The following is a 7,529-nucleotide window of genomic DNA, read 5'->3' as shown; positions in this document are numbered from 1 at the left end:
TACTCACACACACACCGACACAGTCACACTCCTAGATTCACACACACCGACACACTCACACACACAGATTCATGCACACTGACACACTCACACACACAGATTCACACACACACTGACACACTCACACACACCAACACACTCACACTCCTAGATTCACACACACCGACACACTCACACAGATTCACACACACACTGATACACACACTCACACAGATTCACACACACACTGACACACTCACACACACACAGATTCACACACACCTACACGCTCACGCACATACTCACTGACACAAACACACACACACAGATTCACTCACACACACACTCACCAGCACAAACACAGATTCACACACACACACAGATTCGCACACACTGACACACTCACACACACACTCACTAACACACACACACACATACTCACACACATATCACTAACACAAACACACATGCACACACATACACACACACTCACTAACACAAACACACACACACATACACTCACACACACACACTCACACACACACACTGACACAAACACACACGCACACATACTCATGCACACACACTCACACACACACATACTCACTAACACAAACACACACACTCATACACACACACACTCACACACAAATGCACGCACATACACACACATGCGCATGCAAACACTCATACACAATTACACACATACATGCATGCACACTTACACACTCAAACACCCACAAACACAGATACATGCAAACACATCACTCACAGACACATACTTGCACTATCATACACACACGCACTCACTCACATGAAAATATACATGATCATACACACACACTCACTCACACATGAAAACATACATGATCATACACACACAGACGCATGAACACACAGACACACACACACAGCAAACACAAACACACATGCACATACAGACAAACACACATGTAAACACAGATGCACACACACACAAACACAATCACACACATGCACACACACACTCACACAGCAGCAATCTTTGAGATCCTACAAGTAATGCAGAAACTGGATATTTATCTCATAGATCTGATAGGACTGCCTACAAAAAAAACCAACGCATCGATGGCCTGCCGTGCTGCCCCGGTTGGGAAATCCTCTGATACCAGGCTTCATTTTCTACAGAACCTTCAGATTCTGCAGGACACCCTCTGGCTCCTCTCCTTCTGCTGAGCACTGTCCTGGGCTGAACATTATACCAGCTTATGGAGGCGGTTTCCTTATCAACCTGCTCTGGAGATGGTGTGATATACCGCCAGAGCAGGTGAGACTGAACTGGGCCTCCTGACCTAGAGGTAGGGCCACTACCAGCATTCCACATAAACTAGTTGTTTAGCTAATTTTGTCTTGATGAGAGAAGTATGATTCAGAATAAAGCCAGCAGTGCAGGATCCATTCCTGTCTCCAACTTTGGCAGTTCTTTGTTTTATGGTCCCATGTTAGCTGCAGTAGTTTGTGAAGGCCCTTCCTTCTCACCCTGACCAACCCTTATGGATTGGGTACCCTCCAGTGTGACAATAAACAGTCGTCTCTCTCTAATTGAGAGTGAAGCCGATGATCCTTTGTGCATTATAGCTCCTTACTAACTTTACCATTGTTCATCAGACAGTGCCCATGTATAGCAGGACCTAGAGTCATACAGCACAGAAACAGACCCTTCGGTCCAACTCGTCCATGCTGACCATGTTTGCCAAACTAAACTCATCCCACTTGCCTGCGTCTGGTATCCATATCCCTCCAAACATTTCCTATTCATGCACCTATGACAGGGATTGTAATGAGGTCAGTCATTTGGGCCTCATAGAATACGAGTTCCCTGATTGAGGCTGTTTAATCTGGTCCAATCAGGGAGCCCTGGCTGACGGATATAAACAGGACTGTCAGATGTTCTGCTCACTCTGAGAGCTGGCTCTGAGGGAAGCTGGATCAGTGTCACGGACTCTCCATGTGCAAATAAAGGATGACTTGGTGCTGGGATTTTAGCCTCTGTGGAGTTATTTCAGTGGCGATGAGAGAAAAAAACATGCTCCTGAAGAAATTCGCTCACAACAGTTGTGTTTGAGTTAGGGTTAGCATTTTTGGCATCATGCTGTTATTTAGGAAGCTTGATTCATTTGATCCTGCTGTTGAAAACTGGGCCCAGTATGTGGAAAAAATGTTATATTTTCCAGGCAAATGACATCGGGTCAATGAAAAGCAACAAGTAATTCTCCTGGTAGCTTGTGGACCCGCAGCTTTTTCAGTCATTAGGAGCCTCAACCTTCTCTGAGGCACCAGGTACTAAAACCTTTCAAGAGTTGCTGGATTTAATGAAGGAATATTATGACCCCAAGCCTCCTCTAATGCTATAGGTTTTACTCGGCAATTCAAGAACCAGGGGAATCCGTATCAGGATTTGTGACTAGGTTAAGACGACTGGCAGAGGCAGTGATTTTGGTTTAACCCTTAATGAGATGCTGAGAGACTGTTAGGTATGTGGGACTAATGATGTAACTGTGCAAAAGTGCCTACTAGCTGAATTCCAACTGGACTTCAAACAGGCACCACAACTGGCTTTATCATTGGAAAATGCAGCAAGTGGAGTGTACGAGTTGCAGGGTATTCCGATGGAAGTGCCAGGCTGACTGATCTTGGGGAACACCACTTGAGTGAAGGCATTTGCTTAGCCTCATTCAGGACATATCTTGAACAGAGGTCAGCCCACAGGAAAACTCCAAAACAAAGCCCAGACTCGGCCAAATGGTTAACAATTTCTTCAGGATCTGGGCTGGTGAGCCATTGTAGTTGCTGCTGGTAAGCAGACTCGAGACAGCAACAGTGTCCAATTAGACCTAAATTGAGTAAGGGAACTCATAGGCCGATATCCAGGAGAGTGGACACCCAGGAAAGTCCACCTCCATCTGGTTTGGCACAGTTAAATTTCTTAGTAACATCCAAATCAGAACCTATCAAAATAACATCTGGTTAAATGGTAACAGATAACAGGCTATCATTTACCAGCAAGGAATTCCCAAAATTGAATGGCATTTGTTGTATGAGGACAGCTCCATACCATCCATCATCCAATAATGGCAGAAAGAGCAGCCCAAAGTTTGCTTAAAGAAACAGCCTACAGCTTCACTAGATACCAAACTGTCCTGGCTCCTATTTGATTATAAGTCCACCCCTCATGCAACTACAGGGTTAGCTCCAACAGAGTTGCTAATGGGGAGAAGACTCCACGCCAGGTAAAGCCTCACCTTCCCGAGCCTTGGTGGGGGGGTGGGTGAAATGGCATCAGGAACGCCAATGCCGGATATAAGACTCTGCTAAACGAGACAGTGTACTTCAAGGGATAACGTTTGATGAAGGAACCAGAGGAATGGTCCTGCATGGATAAGAGGCATGATTGACATGAGGTCCAGTGATGAATAAGATTCAGGTGGGTGCGATGGTCCTGAACAAGCATGTGAACGCTGCCAGCTCGCAAACATAGCGGGATCAAAATGTACCTGGCTCCCTCGACAGCCGTTCAGATTATTCCAGAGCCTGTGGGTTCTCCCTCTCCGTCAAACATGGATGAAACCTCGGAATCTGAGATGGGCACCATGGATGTCACCGTCTCAATGCCTTTGCCACCTGAAGAGGGAAATGAATTTCTTTCGAGACGATCTGGGAGCAAGAGGCGAGCTACTGTGCCGCTACATGCTGCTCGTGTCAGGGGCAGAATTGGAGGAACCTGACCTGGTGCTAAAACACCCCAGGAGGAGCTACAAAAAAAAATACTGGTCTATCAGCTCAGACTCAGAGGGAGGAGAGATGTAGTGATTGTAACAAGGTCAGCCGGGTGGACCTCGTAGAATATGAGTTCCCTGATTGGGGCTGTTGACCTGGTCCAATCAGGGAGCCCTGATTGAACAGGAATGTCAAACATCCTGTTTACCCTGCGAGCCGGCTCTGAGGAAGCTGGAGCAGTGTCACAGACTCTCCACGTGACTTGGTGACAGGATACCAGCCTCTGTAGAGTTATTTCACCTGTCCAAATGTCTTTTAAATGTATCTACCAATCTCACTAGCAATCCATTGCCCATTTGACCTGATCTTTGTGTGAAAAAGTTGCCCCTCAGATCCCTTTTAAATCTTTCTCCGCTCACCTTAAAAATATGCCCTCAGTTTTGAACTCCCTTACCCTAAGGAAAAGGCCTTTGCTATTCACCTATGCCCCTCACGATTTCATAAACATGACAAATGTTCAGGCTCGGTCTGATAAGTGGCAAGTAACATTTGTTACTGACCATCCCCAGCAAGAGACAATCTGTCCATCTCCCCTTGATTTTCAATGACCTTACCGTCACTGAATCTCCCACTATCAACATCTTGGGGGTTGCTATTGACCAGAACCTGATCTGGACTAGCCACTGAGCATTGTGGCTAAAACGGTAGGTCAGAGGCTAGGAATTCCATGGCAACTAACTCAGTCCTTGATCCTCAGAGCCTGTCTAACTTTTACAAAGCAGAAGTCAGGGAGGAGTGTGATGCAATACTCCCCACTAGGCTGCAGCTCCAACAACACTCAAGAAGATTGACACTATTGAGGCCAAAGCAGCCACCTTCAACATTCACTCCCCTTTACCACCGACGCTCACAAGCAGTAAGAGTGTACCATCTACAAGACACACTGAAACAATTAGCAAGGCTTTATCACAGCACCTTCCAAACACACGACCACTTCCTTCCAGAAGGACAAGGGCAGCAGATACATGGGAACACCACCACGTTCCTCTCTGAGGCATTCACCATCCTGACTTTGAAATATTTTGCCGTTCCTTCATCATTCCTGGGTCAAAATCCTGGAATTCCCTTCCCAGTGGCATTGGGGGTCACCCCACAGCAGGCGGACTGCAGGGTCCAAGAAGGCAGCTACTCACCACCACCTTCTCAAGGGGCAACTAGGGATGGGCAATAGATGTTGACCTTGCCAACGATGCTCACATCTCAAAAGTGAATTTTTAAAAAATAAGTCCCTTCTAAACTGCACAATGGCTAAAACCTGCCTTGTTTATGTGTTGCCAACATTTGACATCCCTGGAATCTGGCCCATATGGTCAATAATAAGCAACTTGCCATCGATCAATAGCCTGTCATCACTGTTTGTACTGAAGGAGTCACTTAATATTGACAAAGCTTATCTGAACAGCTTCCACATTGATCAGACCTCGATGTTATGTTGAAATCCTGACAGGGCAGGAGTAAACAAATTGTTGATGAGGCCTGCATTTGAGTTTGCCCAAACAAACAAGGCCGTATAGAGTCTGATTGATAAAGACAACACTTTGAAATTTACAGAGCAGCAGATCCCAAACTGTAGTCCACTTGGCCAGCTCTGTGATCCTGCCCAGTGAAGGGGGGAGAACGCTGGACCCCCATTCCTGACCATTCCGCGCTGGAACATGTTGGAATTTGCGTGATGCCTGGGTCTCTTGTAGATTCATTGATCGAGATCGTTTGCTATTATTGGCACAATAACTCTGTGACCGTTGCTGATCTAACCAACCTGTTCAGAGATGTTATGACAAACCTCTGGAACAGCTTGGACATGAACCCGGGTCTCCTGGCTCAAAGATAGGGGTGCTACCACTGCACCATGACAGCTGCTCCTTTAGCATTGAACACGTGACTAGCCAGGATGGGAGAAGGGAGATGAGATAGTCTTTCCTACATCAGTTCCTCAGTGTGCGGAGATTGGACGAGGACGTGGATTGGGAGCAGTTGGAGTGTCGATGTGGATGGTTGACACTTGCCCTCTGGTCTTGTGGTTGTAGAATAGGCCTGATGGAGTCAATGGCTCCACAATCTAGTCATAGAGTCATAGAAGGTCTACAGCATGAAAACTGGCCCTTTGGCTCAACTTGCAAATGCAGCTCAGTTTTCACACTTTAAACCAGTCCCATTTGCTTGCATTTGGTTTGTATCCCTCCCATAAATATCCCATCCATGTACCTGTCCAAATGTTTCTGAAATGACAAAATTGTACTCACTTCCACCATTACCTCTGGCAGTACATTCCAGACACCCACCACTCTCTATGTGAAAAAATTGCCCCTCTGGACCCTTTCGTATCTTTCCCCTCTCATCTTAAACCTATACCCTCTAGTTTTAGACTCTCTTACCCTGGGGAAAAGCTGTCAGCTATCTACCTTTTCTATGCCTCTCATGATTTTATAAACCTCTATAAGGTCACCTCTCAATCTCCTATGCTCCAGGGATAAAAACGGGTCCCAGCGTATCCAACCTCTCCTTATAACTTCTTACAGATAGTAGGAACAGCAGATGCTGGAGAATCTGAGATAACAAGGTGTAGAGCTGGATGAACACAGCAGGCCAAGCAGCACCAGAGGAGCAGGAAAGCTGACGTTTCGGGTCTGGACCCTTCTTCAGAAATGGCATCACAATGGGGTTAAAATCGATTCAGAGATAGTAGGAACTGCCGATGCTGGAGAATCTGAGATAACAAGGTATAGAGCTGTATGAACACAGCAGGCCAGGCAGCATGTGAGGAGCAGGAAAGCTGACGTTTCGGTTCTGGACTCTTCTTCAGAAATGATTTATGAATAAGAGTCCCGACCTGAAACGTCAGCTTTCCTGCTCGTCTAATGCTGCTTGGCCTCCTGTGTTCATCCAGCTCTACACCTTGTTATCTTATGACTTCTTAAGCTGTTTTACAACTGAGAGTAGATCATGCCCTTGATTTTGAATTGCTCATTATTTTACTGGGTGGAGCCTTCATCCCCCGGCCACAGAATTCCGGGGGAAGGCGATGATGTCACTGGACTCTTCGCCCAGGCTAATGTTCCTGGGACATGGATTCAAATCCCAACCTGGGGCCAGTTCTCCCTCTGAGCTGTGCGTGCACCCGCCTCCATGTTCCGTGCACAGCGATCGCTGTCGGAATATTGACGGCGGCATTGGCCTCCAGCTCCGGAAGTCATACATGGGCTTCAGATGCCGATGGGAAAATGAGAAGGAATGCTGCTATTGGGGTTTAAATTCAATGGATAAACCTGGCATTAACCAGCTAGGCTCAAGAATGGGAGAACACGACCCTTGCCGTTAAATTTCATCCAATCCCATGAGGTTCAGTAATGCCCTTCAGGGGGGACAATGTGTCACCTATGGGTGGATGGATACAGCATGCACCTCCATGGTTCTCCCTTGACTGGGTCTAGGGGTCTATTTGGTTTTCAGCGGTAGAGAAACACTAGGGAGTTGTAACAAGAAGAGGCACTTATCTGAGCGAGACACCCTTAGTTACATTACATTAGATACACATTACATTAGCAGGATACACATTGCTACTCAGACTATGAGGAAGAGACCTCTGGATATAGCAATGCACCAAATTTCCATTTATTGAGACCCGGGAGGCAGCTGGAGAACTTGCAGGGATCATAGACCTATCCTCCATGGGATCCTAACACGTTCTAACCTCCTCTGCACCCTGTCATCTGAAGGGGTGGAGATTAATGCCC

General features: G+C 46.6%; 1 long non-coding RNA gene across 1 annotated transcript in view; it reads left to right on the top strand.

Moving 5' to 3' along the window:
- The window catches only part of LOC125487189, a 2,290-nt gene extending 874 nt beyond the window's left edge, over positions 1-1,416 (top strand). The window contains exon 2 of the long non-coding RNA XR_007265707.1: positions 1,049-1,416. This is a non-coding gene — a long non-coding RNA (uncharacterized LOC125487189). The remainder of the gene's footprint in view (positions 1-1,048) is intronic.
- The last annotated feature ends 6,113 nt before the right edge of the window (positions 1,417-7,529 follow it).

The sequence above is a fragment of the Rhincodon typus genome, chromosome 37, assembly GCF_021869965.1.
Source record: "Rhincodon typus isolate 14 chromosome 37, sRhiTyp1.1, whole genome shotgun sequence".
Taxonomy (NCBI): domain Eukaryota; kingdom Metazoa; phylum Chordata; class Chondrichthyes; order Orectolobiformes; family Rhincodontidae; genus Rhincodon; species Rhincodon typus.
The sequence above is the reverse complement of the archived record's forward strand: the minus strand, read 5'-3'. Positions and strand labels throughout refer to the sequence as shown.